Source organism: Phragmites australis, chromosome 19 (assembly GCF_958298935.1).
Source record: "Phragmites australis chromosome 19, lpPhrAust1.1, whole genome shotgun sequence".
In the NCBI taxonomy this organism is placed as follows: Eukaryota; Viridiplantae; Streptophyta; class Magnoliopsida; order Poales; family Poaceae; genus Phragmites; species Phragmites australis.
The window spans coordinates 14,529,515-14,547,773 of NC_084939.1; the positions used below are offsets into that span (position 1 = coordinate 14,529,515).

The 18,259-nt window shown below is 42.9% G+C and overlaps 1 protein-coding gene across 3 annotated transcripts in view; it reads left to right on the forward strand.

Annotated features, from left to right (window-relative positions):
- The window catches only part of LOC133900062 (protein NRT1/ PTR FAMILY 1.1-like), a 66,050-nt gene that overhangs the window by 3,586 nt on the left and 44,205 nt on the right, over positions 1-18,259 (forward strand). The gene's annotated exons all lie outside the window — the stretch shown is intronic.

Below are 18,259 nucleotides of genomic sequence, written 5' to 3' on the forward strand. Positions count from 1 at the left end.
CACAATTGCAACTCTATATTCTTTTTCCATAACTGAAACAGAGAAAAAACACCTTACCTCTTTAAGAATTCCTATATACAGACTGTTTTCATAGCTGTTAGGTTCTTTTAAAGGATACTCAAGATAGCATACTCAATGCCCCTTATGAAATTCTTGTGATATTTTGAGCTCTTGTGTGTCTCGATTCATGTATGATAGTATTTCGTACTTCAATTATCAAATGAGTAGGATATGCAAGTTCCCTTACTTATGGGCACAATACTTACTATCATGTAGATGAGGCTGGTGATCCGGGGTTCTAAAGAAATACCATCAATGTAGAGATTATACTAGGACAACATGTTAGAAAGAGGGTTTTCTGCTTCGGATCCCCCTGAGCCCTTTTGATAATAAAATGTTCTCTTTCCACACTACGTGAAAATAGACAACGAAGATATAAAATTAGTGATGGGTCATAATATAACTCATCACTTAGAATAATAGTGACATATCGTAGTTATGATCCGTCACTTATTACCGGTCATAAGTGACTAGTCAAATTGTGACCCGTCACTTATTACCGGTCATAAATGATGAGTCATCCTAGAACAGTCATAAGTAACGGGTTAAGTTCTGACCCGTCATTAATGAACAACTACTTAATAACAGGTTATCCTATAGTCATTAGTAATAGGTTAAGATCCATCACTAATGATCTGTTTGATAAAACAGAGCATATGAAGGAATTTTAATTAATCAATTATTAGATATATTAGTCAATCAGTTTTCTTTCACAATTTTTTTTTCTTATATAGTAAATATGTACATAGCATAATGCTATATTTTTTTTTTATTTTTCTCTTATTTTTTTCTTACCTCAGCACCACTAGAATATGAATCATTGTATATTTATGCTCAAAGTTTGATGTAAGGGGTGACGGTTATGGACACAAACGCGTGTTTCAAAAATTGTGCAGAAACTTCAAGGACGATAACTCAATCTTCCAGACGATTTTTAGCTTCATAAAATTTGCCAAACCTGACAAAGTGGTGAGAAACGGATGTAACTTTTTCTGCAGATGTCCGTGAAGTAAAAAAACGTACAAATCGGAGTCTATATGCAAAAGTATTACTATAAAATGCAATATTGTACCTGTATGGTATGTAGGTGCAGTAGTACATGGCTAGGCGTGAGTGCTGAAGTAGGTGTAAACGGTGGAGGTCCGAACGGTCGAGGTGCAGATGAAGACGTCCCGGCTTCACACCGTAGTAACCTGCGCAATATATTAGATATACTACCGAATATATTGAACGCGGCAGTATATTGGCACCCATTACCTGAGAGGCCTGCGAGGGGAAGGTGTCGGCACTAGGCATGGTCTAGGTGTCAGCGTCGATAAGTATGTAGGTGCACCTAATATATTTTTTGAAATTAATACATCAGTAACAAAAGAATATCGCTAACCATCGTGCGTATGAAAAAAGCGTACCTATTGTGTCCAGGTCTGGAGGGTGTGGTCCAGGTGGCGGTTTGGTTCTCAATCCCCGTGGAGATCGTTGCACATCAGACCTCCTGTATGACTCTGCATGGACCCCACTCGACCTGGAAGGAGCACCGACGATGTCTGCGGTGGATCGGCATGAGGTAAGTGTTGGTAATATGCCCTAGAGGCGATCGAGTTTGCGGATTGGATCTGCTAATGGGCTTTAATGTTGATTAAAGGACCATTAGGGTTTAAAGTCATTATGGGCTTTAATGTTGATTAAAGGCCCATTAGCGTGCTCTATATAAGAATAGGCAGGGGGCCAAGGCGCATTGAGTTTTTTCAGACAAAACAGATCTTGCCACCAAAAACCCTGGCCGCCTCCTATTCCCGAACTCCCTTCGAAACCCTAGCCGGGCGCACGGTGCTAGCACACCAGCGCACGGCGATTCCATCCTTGTACGTGTGGATACCGTAGAGGCGCTGCTACTATTGCGGTGCTGATCTGCTCGGGACGTGCTCGGGACGAGGTTGACGATCGACTACTTGACGCGCACGACGTTGGATTGGTCTGCTTCAACTCTTCTTCCGTTGCACTGCTCGTCAAGTGGTAACGATTCATGATCCCCTACTCGCATGGCTTCCTGGTTGAATGCGGTAGAGAAAATTTATTTTGTGCTAGCGTAGTCTACCCGTAACCCTTCAGTGGTATCAGAGCCATCCTGCGTAGTTTTCGATCTGGATCAGTCACATATAGAAGATATGTGATAGAAATAGATTAGATCTATTGTTTTTGATCAGTTCATATGATGGATTGATCAATGCACGGTTGGTTAGGTGAATTAGAGATCGGATGAGATGCCAGTCGATGAAACCACATAGCCAAAAAGATTAGCTCAATCTTCCACCTGGTTTTGCGTGCAACTTGCCCGTACCGGCTGGAATCACCATCGGGGCTAACTGCGTGCATCGCGACATGGTCGGGAGAACAGCAGATCGAGGTCGTGTGTGCTGTCATCGTTTCTGGAAAAACCTCACGCGATGATCAATGGGATTGATCTAATGGGATTGAGGAAACCGCCGTCGCGTACACGCATAGATTGTTGTAATAACATGATCCCATCACGACATTAGAATTCGATTCTACGCTTAGCTCGTTTTTGCAGAGAATGTTGTGACTGGTATGGCCTTGTGATATGTGATGCATGTGTGTAATTTTTCATGGCCTGCGTGTCATGGTTAATTGCAGCCCAAGGCTGTCATGTTATTGTATAACGACCTGCGTGTCGACTTGTGATGCTTCTTCTCATGTAATTTATCTAGTGCTATTAGGTGTAATAGACTAGAACAAGATCATGGAGATTTGAAGCATGATGACCCAGAGGACAGGAACCGTGGCGATGAAGATCACCATGTGAAGGGGTCATACTATGTCACAGTTAATATGATTGCCTGTGATGTTTTTATGTTCCTGTCATACTATTCTTTCATGTTTTATATGTGGTGGATATGATTTTCATGATAGAGTAGTTTCCCTCAGAAAAATCAAGAGTAATTGATGTCCTTCTAATAGCTGCACCTACAAAGGTTTTGATCATTATGTGGTAGGTCTGCCAAAGCAGGGTGCCATCATTTATCTTAACCAGTTAGAGTGGATGTCGGACATCCACATGCACAATATTGATTTACTTGATAAAGCTATCAAAACGGTTTTGGGCTTTGGGGTATGGTGTTGGGCGCCGGGACATTCGATGCCACCCAACAAACAAGAGTCACATAGGGATGTGATTAGCAAGGCGTTGCTTATCTATGTCATTAAGTTTCTAGCAGTGATGCCAAAGCTCACTAGAACTTAGTTGAATATGGATCTTGATCCTCTATATGTTGTTAGAGGGAAAACACATATAGTGGATTATCTTTTGTTAACTTGTTTAATAGAAGATTCACATAGGTATAGTGCTGAACTTGCATTTTCTGTTGTAGATTATGGCACCGGTCGTTAGTAACACTTCAAGTTTTAATTTGCGATCGATTCTTGAAAAAGAGAAGTTTTCTGGAACAAACTTTATTGATTGGTATAGAAATTTGAGAATTGTTCTCAAACAAGAGAAAAAGGAATATGTTCTAGAGGTCTCCTATCCTGATGAACCAGCTGATAATGCTCCTGTCGCGGATCGGAGGGCTTATGAGAAGCACACCAACGATTCACTGGATGTTAGCTGCCTCATGCTTGCCTGTATGTCCTCTGAGCTTCAGAAGCAATATGAGAATAGGGATGCCCATGATATGATTGTGGGACTCCGAGGCATGTTTGAGAACCAAGCTCGGGTCGAGAGGTACAACACCTCAAAGTCCTTGTTTGCGTGTAGGTTAACAGAAGGCAGTCTAGTCAGTCCTCATGTGATCAAAATGATTGGTTACATTGAGAGCTTGGAAAAACTTGGTTTTCCCCTTAGCCCTGAGTTGGCTACGGATGTAATTCTCCAGTCGCTCCCTGCGAGCTTCGAGCCGTTCATTTTGAACTTTCATATGAACAACATGGAGAAAAGCATGGCTGAATTGCATGGGATGCTAAAAACTGCTGAGGAAAGCATTAAGAAGAGCTCTAGTCATGTGATGATGGTTCAAAAGGATAGTAAGAAGAGAAAGCGCAAGGGCAAGGCTAAAACTTCGGATGAGATCTCGAGTTCTAAGCCTAAACCTGTTGGAAAGCCCAAGGCTAGCCCTGCCGCTTCTGACACTTGCCACCACTACCATAAGACTGGTCATTGGCGGAGGAACTGCAAATTGTACTTGGAAGAACTCAAAAAGAAGAAGGGAAGTAAGACTTCCTCTTCAGGTATATATGTTATTGAAATTAATCTTGCTACGCGTCCTGATGATTCATGGGTATTTGATACCGGATCAATGATTCATACTTGCAAATCGTTGCAGGGACTGAAAAGGACTAGGAAGTGTGCAAGAGGCGAATTGGATGCTCGCGTCGGTAATGGTGCAAAAGTTTGCGGATCGAGTTTGCCCTAGAGTAATGGTAATATGCCCTAGAGGCGATCGAGTTTGCAGATTGGATCTGCTAATAGGTTTTAATGTTGATTAAAGAACCATTAGGGTTTAGAGTCATAATGGGCTTTAATGTTGATTAAAGGCCTATTAGCGTGCTCTATATAAGAATAGGCAGGGGGCCAAGGCGCATTGAGTTTTTTCAGAAAAACAGATCTTACCACCAAAAACCCTGGTCGCCTCCTATTCCCGAACTCCCTTTGAAACCCTAGCCGGGCGCGCGGTGCTAGCACACCGGCGCATGGCGATTCCATCCTTGTACGTGTGGATACCGTAGAGGCGCTGCTACTATTGCGGTGCTGATCTGCTCGGGACGTGCTCAGGACGAGGTTGACGATCGACTACTTGACGCGCACGACGTTGGATTGGTCTGCTTCAACTCTTCTTCCGCTGCACTGCTCGTCAAGTGGTAACGATTCATGATCCCCTACTCGCATGGCTTCCTGGTTGAATGCGGTAGAGAAAATTTATTTTGTGCTAGCGTAGCCTACCTGCAACCCTTCAGTAAGCTTCAGGGCCTGCGGTCTTTTCGGAAACCCGCTTGGCAAATCCCGCTACATCCGTCGCACTAAGCTGCATCCCTTGCCTGAGGCACTCCATGGTACGAGCCAAGTTCTTATGGATATCGTGTATGATATCAGCCTGTTGAAACAAATATGAAATGGGAATTTCAATTTGTAGTGGTTCTTATGGGATTATATGCTAAATAAACAAGACGTTAGTTACACATACCGCTAATGCAGCGTCCTCGTCTAAACGAGACGTTAGTTACACATACCGCTAATGCAGTGTTCTCGTCCCAATGGCCCGGGTAGGCCTCCGTAGTCAAAACGATGTGATGCTGGACAGTATCTAGCGTGTAGGTGACCCGTGTACGTGTATACGGAACGTACCACCGCAGGTACTCCTCGAAGTTCAGGTCGGCAAAAGGACGAGGCTCCTCGACGACATCCTCAAGGGTAAGAGCTTTTGGCACGCATAGATGCATGTTCCAATCCTAAGCACGCACTCTTGCACATGGCGCTCATGTCTGCTACCCCTACAACTCTTATCATGGCACAAGAGACTGAACCTGTGCTTCGTAGTTCCCTCTTAATTGGTGCGGTGCATATGTACCTTCTTTGTGGTATTCTCCATGTACTCATATAGCATCGATCTATATAACATATGGTTATCTTCCATTGCCTTTGAAGCAGCTGCATAGCGATCAATGGAATATCTGCAACTCCCACGCATAATACCTTCAACAATTCCAACAAATGGGAGGGACCTCATACCCCGCATGACCCAGTTGTAGATCTCAGCAAGATTAGTTGTCATTATCCCATACCTTGCCCCTCCAATGTCATACATCAATGCCCATTTCTCTCTTGGCTTATTTTATATCCAATGCGAAAAGTTCCTAACAGCTGACCCTGATCTCCTTACTATTTGGGGAGTATCTATTGGGATGGGTCCAAGTGTAATCGGGTCATCTCCTATATCTCCTAGCTCAGCTGTCTGTTTCGTGGTTAGTTCTTCTAGTCTTGCCCATAGAGCGTTGAATTTTCTCTGCTTATTTTTGTTGCATAATTTCTTAAAAAGATTCATCAAGTCTTTGTTTTTGAATTGTCTATAAAAGTTTGCACCCATATGCCTCATGCACCACCTGCTCTTTAAGTCAGGCCATGTTGCTCTTACACACAGTCGGACACTACCGTATTGCATATCCAGTAAAGTCTGCAACACCCTTGCATGTCTATCATGAATCAAACATACATCAGGTCGGTCCAGAACAATAGCATGCTTCACCAGCTCAAGGAACCAATACGAGCTCTCTCTGTTCTCACTCTCCACGAAGGCAAACCCCAGTGGCATGACTTGCTTGTTCCTGTCTACTCTAATTGCAGATAATATTTGTCCTTATATACTTCCTAGTGAGGAACGTTCCGTCCAAGGAAATGATGGGTCGATAGTGCCCAAATGTCTTAATGGTTGCCACAAATGCAAAGAAAGCACACTGCAATACTCGCTTTCCACTATACTTCACATCAGTCGAGGGGTAATGCTTGATGTCAAAGTAATTTTCAGGGTTTCTCGCACATATTCTGGCTAGTTGACGTGGTAGGTTGTCATATGAATCTTCGTATGTCCCAAACCTCATCTCAATAGCTTTCTGTTTCGCCCTCCATGCCTTGACATAGATTATTGTGTACTGTAACCTTTCCTTAATAACACGGATTATTGATCTGGTTCATACTTTAGGTTATCCACAATCTCTTCGTACATAACATAGGGTGCTATTTCCTCAATGTGACAATTATGCTTCCTAACTATTGAGCACTTCCAATAGTCAACTCACTTCCCCCTGAATGCGTGCACTTGCCACGGACATTTAGGCAAAAAACACTTGATGTCGTACTCCCTTTTTCTCGACTTCACAACCTTGAACTGCCTCCGAAGAGACAGCGACCAGAATTTCACTGCATCAATAACAGCCTCCTTACTAGGCTACATAGCACCCTAGGAGACATCATTCTCATGATATTTCCAAGGTGTTTGATTGACCCTCACTCACCAGTAGCTGTAAAAAATCCTGATTTCTCCACTTTGCAGGAACCTCCTCCTCGGATGAATCCTCATCAGTAATGGTTTCCTCTAGCTCTTGATCCTCCATCTCCATCTCTTCAATTATCCTAGGGATGTGCTCCCCTCATCGGCTACACTCCTCGATTGCATCTCACGCACATTCCCAACATCTTGCTCGTCCCCCACAGTTGTCAGGTCTACTTCATACACCACAGCCTCATTTGTTCATGCTACTACTTACACAAAGTTTATCTCTGTTGGATCCTTCTAGTATGCCTCAGCTAGCAGCTCAAGAGGGAGACCACGTTCATATGATATGTCTACGTACTGCCTCAAAGTAGATGTCGCATTAATCAGGACGAGCTCCCCAAAGTACCCCTGAGTAGCACGGCTTTGCACAGCTCTCAACTTAAGCTCATGTTGCTAGGGATCCAGTTGAAAATGGCGTATCAGCCACTTGCACATGCCAACTATGGTCCTCTCATTGGCTCTACTAAGTCCCATAATGACATGCTGAAATCCAGAGAGATCTACACCGCTAGGACCATAACTAATTTGACCCTCACCAAAATATATCTGAAAATATAATTTATTAGACATCCCCGAAACATCCAAAAATATATCCAATATTAATATAAAAAAACTATACTTCTGATTATCAAAAACTAATTAATCATCTGTCTATTTAATAAAGTTTCTAATTAGATATAATTATTACTTACATCATTATTCTGTAAATCTAGATAATCTAAACTATCACACTCTAAATACTACTATACATCTGATGGCTATCCTACCATGTCAAAATTGATCTTTACACTATACTACAAAGGACAGCATATCCCTACCTTTCTAAACCTTAGGTCTCATAAAATATAACTACTATTATTTCGCTAAACCCTACATCTAGTGGTAATTTAATTACTAATAAAAACATAAGTCTAAAAAATTACCAGAAATCGAGATCCAAAATCCGCAGATCAAAAGCAGTAGAGCTTCGTCGCGATGTCTCCCTCTCCTCTCCTCCCCTCTCTTTCTTTTTTTAGATTTAAATGGCTATTTTGGCTAATTTTCAGCCTTTTTATACTGGTGGAGGGGAGTTGGGGTCGGAGGCTAACCGCCCTTGAGAGGGCAGCAAGGGGGCTAGTGGGCGGTAAGGGGCGGTACGGCCACAAGCTCGGGTGGTGGGCCCTACCTGCCCTCTCAGAGGGCGGTAAGGGGGGCGTTGCCACCGTGACATCCTTACTGCCCTCTGAAAGGGTTGCAACCCTTTAAAGGGGTGGTTGACACATATTTATGCAAATCTTATCATCATGAGTTTATTTATTTAAATATTAGTTATAAAAAATATAAAAATAAAAAAACAACCCACTATCCTCCATGCGCGGGCCATCGCCCAGTAACCACGAGACCGTGCTCTCTGCCTTTGGGTCGAAACCAGGCCACGACCTAGCTCTCCCGCACAACCACTGAATTGGACCTCCCCCATCGCCCAATAAAAACCACCCTTGAGATCTTCACCAGCTTTTTCCCCAAGGATTTGCTAGGAGAGTGTCTATCCAGAGCCCCAGCACCGCGTTGCCACTACCACCGTAGCGCGCCGTCGTCGCCAAACTACCACAAGTCTCCCCGAAACCCAATGAGTCACCAACCGAGCTCATCATCACACACCAATGTTTTTTCGCTACTTGCCAGAATAGCAGGATCACCAGAGCGTGACTTCAATCAACATCAGTCGAGTGGCACCACAGAAGAAGACCCCACCGATGCCTTCATCGCCGGGGTATCATCGGAGTAGTGCATGGTGAGCCCTCCGCCCTCCGTCTTATGACTCTTTTTGTGTGGTCTAGATTAGAGCTCTTTGTACCCAATCCACATCGTGTGGCCCAGATTTAATGAATCTCCCCCACATCTCGTTGGCCGCCACAACAGCAACTACACTGACCGCCACCTCAGCCCTATCTGACGTGGCCACCCAGTCACTACATGGTCAGCCATCTCTTTTTTTCTTTTTTAATGATATTGACATCATAATATGTCATATTAGTATTAATCAAAAAATTATTGACGATTGGTGAACCGTCGATTTTACAGACTTGTAGAAGAGATATGAGATGCTTTGAGTAGACGAATCACAGAGCACACAAAGGATATTTTATATAGGTTCAGTCCTTCTTTAGGATATTAACCCTACATCTAGTTTGTCTTTGTATTGTCACACCCGGTTTTAACGGACAAAACCAAGTACGACTTATGTGTACCCGAGAAGTTTAACACACATAAGGATGTCATAGGTGAAGTAATAAAAGCAATACTTTAAGTTATAATTGTTCATTTCTTACAATAAAGACTTCACCTATGCAACTTTAAAAGCTAAACGACAACATCTAAACGACGGCAGTAGGGCGAAAGCATCAGCGCCAACCACTCCACAGGCACCAATCGGAAGAAACTCCTAGAACGCCAGGTCGTCGTCTTGGAAATTTCCAAAGTCTTCAACTGAGCAGCATATGTTTTGTAGGAGATAGCAAGGGTAAGCACATAGAGTACTCAGCAAGTGTGGGAAAGTAATGATATGCAGGGTTATATCAAAAATAGGCTAACATATGGTATATTTGCGTACATACGAGTAATGAAAATATATTTGGACTCAAAAAGCATTGAACAATTATTAAGTGAATGTAACCCAAATAGTCCAATATCCAGCATACAAGGCTCCCTACCTTGCATACCACAAACGTCTAGTACTCCCTGTACTATAACCAAAACCATGACCAAACCCATAACCACAACCCACTAATCATGTGAGGATTCAAGTCTCTCATAACTGTGAGCATGGCTGTTATAACAGTTTTTACACTCTACAGAGGTTGTCTAGCTTTCCCCATGAGTCAGTGAATTTCATGTTGCCGTGTTCGCGAAACACTTAATACATGCCAGTGGTGTGCCGCCAAGAAATCACCAAATGACATTTTTTCACTAACCAGAGACTAATCCAGTATACGTCAACCACTAGGTTTTACCGTCAGGATTTACGCGAGTTCAACTCCTACCCAGGAGCCCCTTTTGTGCTGACACAACACACACTGGATAGACTCTAACTAGTATATCATGCCTTACCCATATCAGCTTCGTGGTTGGTACATTACTTATTGGGTTGTCGCTCAACGAACAAGTCATTACTTAGGTCACTTGAGCAAACACTAAACCAATATTATAACTATGACAACCATCAAAACCATTTTGTTCAAGTTCTAAGGTTCCATATTACTATACCATTAAAAAATTAACCACAATTGCTGCATATGTTCATTAGTCAAGATTATGACACTTCCCAGTATCTCTAAAAGCATGGCTAAGTAATCTACTCAACAAAGACACCTAACCATAAACCATATAGGTTCTAAGGGATGATAAGAGAAAATTCAGGGAGAACCCAAACATAGGTGACTACCCATCATATTGACAGAAACTGCATGCAATTTGTAAAATAAAACATTTAATAACATATGTTCAAAATGATTAAGGACACTTGCCTTCTTCTTATTGTTGCTCAGTGTATTCTTGCTCCTGGTCTTGATGTTCTTCAAATTGATTCGGGGCGTTGTCGACTAATCGCACAATTACCAGCAAAGCACACAATAAAATACACTAAGAATAAAATACAAAAGAAAAGAATAACAAGATAAAACCTATCTAGAAAGATAGAGCTCTAAAAAAATAAATCTAACGACGCAAGAATCGCATAAAACGGAGTTACGACGAAAAAGATATGTTAAAAACATGATTAGGGTTTATCTTGAAAAAGAAAAGAACTTATTTGTAAATAATAGAAAGTTTAGGGACTTTTATAAAAACAAAAGGACCTATATGTAATTTTAGAAAAGTTTAGGGACCTAAGTGTAAAAAGATAGTGCTCTTTCGTAATTACAGAGAAGTTCAGGGGCTAGATTGCAAAGTTACCAATTTCTGGGAATTATCAGATTTATTTTTGTATTAGAAAAATTTATTTATTGCGTGTCATGCTGACTGGGTGGCACGTGGCTGACACATTAGAAAAAGGCGCTGAGGTGGCGCACACGTGGATGGCTTACTGGGCTCGGGATTAAAGAGGACACGCATTGGCTTCTGATTGAGTGTTGAACCGGTATGTTTTAGATCTAATATGGGCCGTAGGATCTAGATCTAACAGTGCAAGGCAAACGGCGGCCAGGGAGGAGCGGGGAACGACGGCGCCGAGGGCTCCGCGGTGGCAGACTCACTGAAATGGCGCTCTGACGATCTAGGTGCTCCAGCGAGCGGTGGAACACGGCTAGACACACACAGGGGACGCGATGGAAGTCTTACAGAGGGTGGAAAGACACCGGAAGGCGGTTGGCAACGAAGAAGGGCGGCGGAGCTCACAGGATCTTGTCGGCGGCGAAGCTCCGGTGACCAAACGATGACAGCGAGCAGTGGAGAGGCTTCAATGCGACCACGCAGTTCCGATGGAGGCTTCGGATGGCGGTGACAAGCTTCGAAGCGGCAATGGCGGTGGCGGCGAGGAGCTGTGGATCTCGGCGGTTTACTCGGAACTCGGCGAGATTGGGTTGTGGGAAAGATCGAGGGGTTCGTGAGGATTATATGGGCACCTAGGAGATGCATCGGGGCAGACCGGGACTCCTTGGCGGCGGCGGAAATCCTACTCGGACGTGGCGGCGCGGCCGAGTGTGGCTCGGGGATGACGAAGCTCAGAGACAGGCCCCACTGGTCAGCGACACGGCGCGGAGGCAGGGTTTGATCGGGCGTTTTCTCTGACCCGGCTAACGAGGTCGGCTTGGGCACGCAGCGCGGCCCAGAGGAGTGGCGATAGGAGGGGCAGACCGGGCCAGCGTGGGAGGGAGTGGGCCGAACGGAGGAGGGGGTGGCCCGAAAGGGGTTTTAATGTTTTTCGTTTTCATTTCTTTTCTAAAAGCTTTTGAATTCAAATCCAAAGCAGAGAGATTCAAATTCAAGCACAAAATCAAATCCAAACAAACCAAATAAACCCTAAATGCCTAATAACAGCATGACAGCATGAATGCACTTAAACAAATATTTTCTCTGTCAAAATTAGATTCTCTTTCTATGAAAATAGCATTTTCTCTTTTGAAATCATTTAAGCTCAAAAGTAAATTCTAGCAAATTTTATAAATTGGCAAAAAATGAAAAATTAGGGTGTTACATGTATTATTCTCTGAGACAATTATAATAGAATGTGTGGCTAGTATAGATGGATCTAAACTCAATCGGGTAGCTCCCTTGCGTGTAGTCTAGGGAATATGCTAATACAGATCTAACTGCAAAAGACTTGATGGATGTAGAACTTCTATAGGCTTCAATGGCGTGTGATGACTTAGATGAGCTTAAGTCTACTTCATGGATCTATCCTCTGCAGGGTCCCTTAGCTTCATATATATATATATATATAGGGGTTATCGTGCAGCATTGAGACACCTTTCCTAGTAGGATTATGTCATCCTTAAATTTAGGGATAAATTTTCTTGTTTAAGGGACATCCTAGAACCTGCGAGCAGTTTCCATATATCCAAGGATTACTTTTTGGAGGATGAAGATATACCCCGAGAATAATGGAAAAACTTAGGGTATCTGGATATGATAGTTATATACTACTCATCGTCCAGCCCCTAACTAGTACGTAACATGAGGCTATTGAGGATCATAATAAACTTAGCCCTATCGAGAAAGACATCTCGACAAGCTGCCTCTCCGAGTGATAACTCGGGCTTCCGGGTAGGATGTACATCTATCCGGGTTCCTAGTTGTCATCGGGTCATCTAGTCGGGACATTAGGCCTTCTTTGGGTAGCTCTGGCGTTGGGATCTCATCCGAGTAGTAAATCCGGGTCAACCGATAAGCATGGTCCCAACTTCTCGAGGTTTTGAGTAGGTTTGGGAAAATCTGACTCTCCGTTCGATGGGTTTTTCGAAAGTTAAACCATCGCGGTGGAGATTTCACGTGGTGGTGAAACAATCTTTCCTCCTTTTCTAGCAAAAGATCACTATGACGTTTGGAAACTGAGCGTACTTGTCGATGTCGTACGCCAGATCTCCAAGTATTTCATACCAACATCCCCCGCATGTGCCAGACGAGATCTCGAATATAAAATGTGGTGGAACCCTAGCATAGAAGATCATAGCTCCAAGTAGCACTTGGAACTGCCATGGTTGCTAGTCAGAGAATCGTCGAGTTCGCTTAGGCTTTCTTCTGTATCTTATGCTTGGGAATAGAAACTTATTCTTTTGTTAGTAAAAAAGAACAAAAAAGAATGTAAAGGAAAATTGTGCGACTTCTTGGGAACTTGATACCGAGGATATACCGACAACCTAACATGCCTAGTGCTACTTGCTTCCTCCTTCAGCTATGGTAGAATGACTTCGTTACTAATCGGGGAGCTTAATCGGGTCAGCCCTAGGTTCAACGTGAGTAAGAGGCGTCGTAGGCCCCAGACACTCGAGGATGCAATAGGGAACCTTTGTCACATCTCGTGAGGTTGTAACTTAGAGCATCTTCTCCACACAAAGGAAGTTGCTTTGGCACTTGCACAATATGTTGTCATTAGCTCTTAGTATATAGTATTCATCTTGCCCCGACTGGTTATCTGGGAAGAAAACTCGGATAGGCAGTCAAAGATAATAAGATAAAAACTATCAACCAGCCATTATAAATTAGCTGGCCGGGATAAGAGAAAAGAATTTAATGCTCATACTTCTCCTTTTGTCATAGAAACTCTTGTTTCTTAAAGTTGATTTCCGTATGACCTTATCCGGGCTTATCTGGGTGCGTGCAATAGGTAGAGGTACTCGGATTGCGACTTACCGCTGATGCACCCATCTTACTCGACTGCCCTATGGATGTGTTCTAGGCATTGTTAACTTTTGATGGTTATATTGGTGATTACCCTGTTGGTTTGGTAGTGGTAGTCTTTCCCATATTATGTTTAAGGACCGATTCATGTAGTGACAACCTATGACAACAGTACACCACAAGGCTTATATGGGTACACCTTGGTCAAGTAACTAGATGATCTCCTAGTAGTGTATGAGCCAAATGGATGTATAAGGATGGAAGAATTACTTCCCAAAACTACCAGGCACAAGAGGGGGCTTCTGGAGTAAAGAATTACTCCCACGGCGATAAAACCTCGGTGGGCAATTTCATACTGAGATACTTTTTGGAATGGCCTCGTAGTGATCTCTAGGTGCACACCATATGAAGTGTGTATGGTATCGACGGGTGCCTGCAAAAGAGTTGGTCACAACTTATGGGTAAAATGTACAACCTTTACATAGTGGAAACTGATATAGCAATCATGCTTACGGTCATGAGTGGCATAGACCCTCACATGATTAGTCGAGTGGTTTTAAGTAGTTTTGGTAGATCATAGCAGTGGGAGCTATTTTTTGGGGTTTGTTTGGTTAGAGGTGGGTGGAACCTCAATTATGGAGCAAGGTGGTTGGAACCTTGACTTGAGTTTTCAGGATCTTTCACGTAGTAAGTAGTACGCTTTATAACTGCTTTACTACTAAAATGACATTTATGCAAATAAACCCCTGAGATAAGTCATCTTGTTAATGCCCCACATGTTATGCTTTCTCATACTTGCTGAGTATTCTATGTACTCACTCTTGCTCTCCCCACATCATGCTATTGCCCAGAAGGCGAGTGCTTCGTAGATTATCCCAAGGATGATACTATGTTCTAGGCATGCGAGTCTTCTGGTCGGTTCATGTGGAGTTTTAGACACCCCATGATCCTACCGCTGTAGTGTGTTTTTCTTTTAGACCCTTGGGGCCATTAATGTAATAAAGTTTGTGTTCTAATAAAAGATAGCGTGCATTCAGTTTGGTATTAAAATCTTGTGTGACATCCGAGCTCTTCGAGGTTGGTGATTGTTAGTTATTGTTTATCGTTATGTCTTTATGTTGCCATCCTTTATGATCCATAGGTTTAGAATGGGTAGATTCAGGGACGAATTCTTTTAAGGATGGGAGAATGTAATGCCCTAGACGTCAGTTTGGCATTTTCTGAAAGTTTTGGCAGATTTGCGGTTTTGTCTTTTTTTGATGGGTTGTTCAGAGAGGGAGGCTGGCTACCCACCTCCCATCTGGGCCTAGGCCACCCCAACTAGGGCCCAGTCGCCCCCTTCCCCTAACTTTATGTCGCCCCTTGTTGGCTGATTCCCCCTAGATGCCCCTCTCTTCCCTGTGTGCCCCCCACTCTCTCCTTGCTCTTGGCCGCCCTACCCATGGTGCTCCCTGCTGCTTCCCCTTCTGAGAAGGAAGGAGAAGAGGGGGAAAGAAAAGGGGAGGAAGGAAAAGGAGAAGAAGGAAGGAAGGAACAAGAAGGAAAGGGTTTCTTGCGTGGATGACCTAGTTATTGATCTCTACTTTTCTCCTCTGTTTTAAGATGATCGTAGGCATTTGGCTCATCGTTAGAGATGGATCATCTAGGGGAAATAGTCAATTTTCTTGTAATCGATGTTCTACACCTAGTCTGATCAGGCAGAGCTATTGTTTTGGTGGTCTAGGCAACCATGACAATTTTTCCTATAGAACCTATGAGTAAGAAAGTTGTACAAGACAGAGACCTAGCTTTTGTAAATTTTTTAGAATTTTTGGAAGGGTTGATTGGGTGCAATAGAGGTTGGAAGTCTACCGTGTAGGATAGAGAGTTTCTGAGGTTTAAAGAGTTACAGACTCGTGAGACTTAGCTGTGGTATGGTATATTTGTGGATGGTGTGTTAGTAGTTGAGGTTTTGGATAGGAATAATGCTATAGTGTAGATGATGTGGATTAATTTGTAAATGTTTTCTCTTTGCACCATGATGTTTTTAATTGATGCTTAATCAATCATAGTTTATTACTTGTTAAATAGTTTGCTTGAAGAGATTTTATCTCACCCTTGCATTCTCTTTCCCAGGTCATCCTTAGTATCCTTAGGAAGAGTAGAGCAGCACGACGCCATTACTTATGTTTTTATGAGTCTTGATGTAATAATTTGGGGAAATTTAAATTTTTCTTTCTCTCAATTGTTAAGGACTATAACTTAATAATGCATAGTCCCTCTTTTCTGGGGAGGTGCTGCTGGATTTTTTTTTTTAAATCCAGCTTGTCGTAAGTGTAGTTTTAGTAGCATTCCAGGGTCGTGTGGTTCCTGGGGTGTTACACGAGGACAATTTCACTTGAAGGATGGGAGGAGGATACAGATCTCCAGGATGAAATATTAATTGGGAGTGTCTATCTGTGTGTCAACAAATTTTTTGACAAAAATCTATCACCTTTTTTGTCCAATCATATTGTGCCACGTAATGAAACAAAAGACTGTCTCCTATAGCTTCAACTAAATCTGCATGACTTCATGGAGTAAATCTATTGGATTCTCCCATGACCCTGTCCCAGGTGCTCTAGCTTAACGAGTCGGTCCACAAACAATAACAAGGAAGACCTCGCCAAGAAGGCTAAAATCCTTGCCTGCGAATCGAAGAACACAAGCAAGAACAAGGAAGAATGCAACCAAATTGCAGATGAATGATTAATCTCACGAGTTGGGGTCTCACAAACCGACGAAACGGCGAAACTGTTCTTGACAGAATAATCTAAGCAAAACCCAACCCTAATTAGGGTGACGGCTACTGTATATAAAGGATTAGGGTCGGCCAAGGACCCCTAGACGCGTCCTTAATGGACTCCAACACGATACATGGCCCAACGGACCAAAAACGGTGACGCAGCACCGGGACAGATTCTGGACGCTGACTTGTTTCGACGTTTCCCGTTGACTCAGAAGGAATTTGGACCTCAAACCAACGCCATTGGTTTCCTTATGAAATTATCTTTCCAACCATATGTGAATCGTCGAAAACGGAGTCCGGATGCGTCCTGGGCGTCCGTTTTATTGCTCGCTGGTCCTGGAGGCCGAGGCTGATTCGGACTCGAGTTGGACTGGACCTCCTGCTGTTGTTGGACGTCCTAGCTGCTCCTCCACGCCTCCAAGCCTTCCTCTATGTGTTTTCTTGTCCTCTCCATGATTCCTAAACAACACATAATCATTAGGTAGTAATCTATTCTCAAAATTATATAAAGAGTTGCTTAGGAACGAGCTCACCTCTAAATTTAATTGTCGTGCGCGAGCTCTTGTGATTGGACCTTGAAAGTTCAATGGAGGATCATTGTATGTATCCGAGGGAGTGATGTCCTCATCATCCTCCCCCTCTTGAATTGGAGTCGTCCTCGACTCAAGCTCATCATCGGCTCCCAAGTAAGGTTTCAAATCTGCAATGTTAAAAGAAGAACTAACCCCGAACTCGGGTGGCAACTCAAGTTTATATGCATTATCATTTATTTTCTCAATTATCTTATAAGGATCAGCAGCTCTTGGCATTAAATTAGACTTACGCAGCTCTGGAAACCTATCTTTTCTTAAATGTAACCACACTAAATCACCCGGTTCAAGTTTGACTTCTTTCCTACCTTCACTACCAGCAATTCTATACTTTTCATTCATCTTTTCGATATTTATTTTAGTTGTTTCATGCAACTTACGAATAAAATCAGCACGTGCACTAGCATCACTATGTGTTCTTTCAGTGGTAGGTAAAGGCAAAAGATCAATAGAAGCGCGAGGGGTAAAACCATACACTACCTGAAAAGGACTTACCTTGGTGGTAGAATGTGTTGCCCGATTATAAGCAAACTCCACGTGGGGCAAACATTCTTCCCACATCTTCAAATTTTTCTTCAAAATAGCTCTCAACATGGTACCCAAAGTGCGGTTCACTACCTCCGTTTGGCCATCAGTTTGTGGGTGGCAAGTAGTAGAAAACAATAGTTTTGTACCCAACTTATTCCATAGAGTGCGCCAAAAGTGACTCAAAAATTTAGCGTCGCGATCTGAAACAATAGTAGAAGGCATACCATGCAAGCGAACAATCTCTTTGAAAAAGAGGTCAGCAATATAAACGGCATCATCACTTTTATGACAAGGTATAAAATGTGCCATCTTAGAAAAACGATCCACAACAACAAAAATGCTATCCCTCCCCCTCTTAGTCCTAGGCAATCCCAAAACAAAGTCCATCGAAATATCTGCCCAATGAATAGAAGGAACAGGAAGAGGCATATACAAAC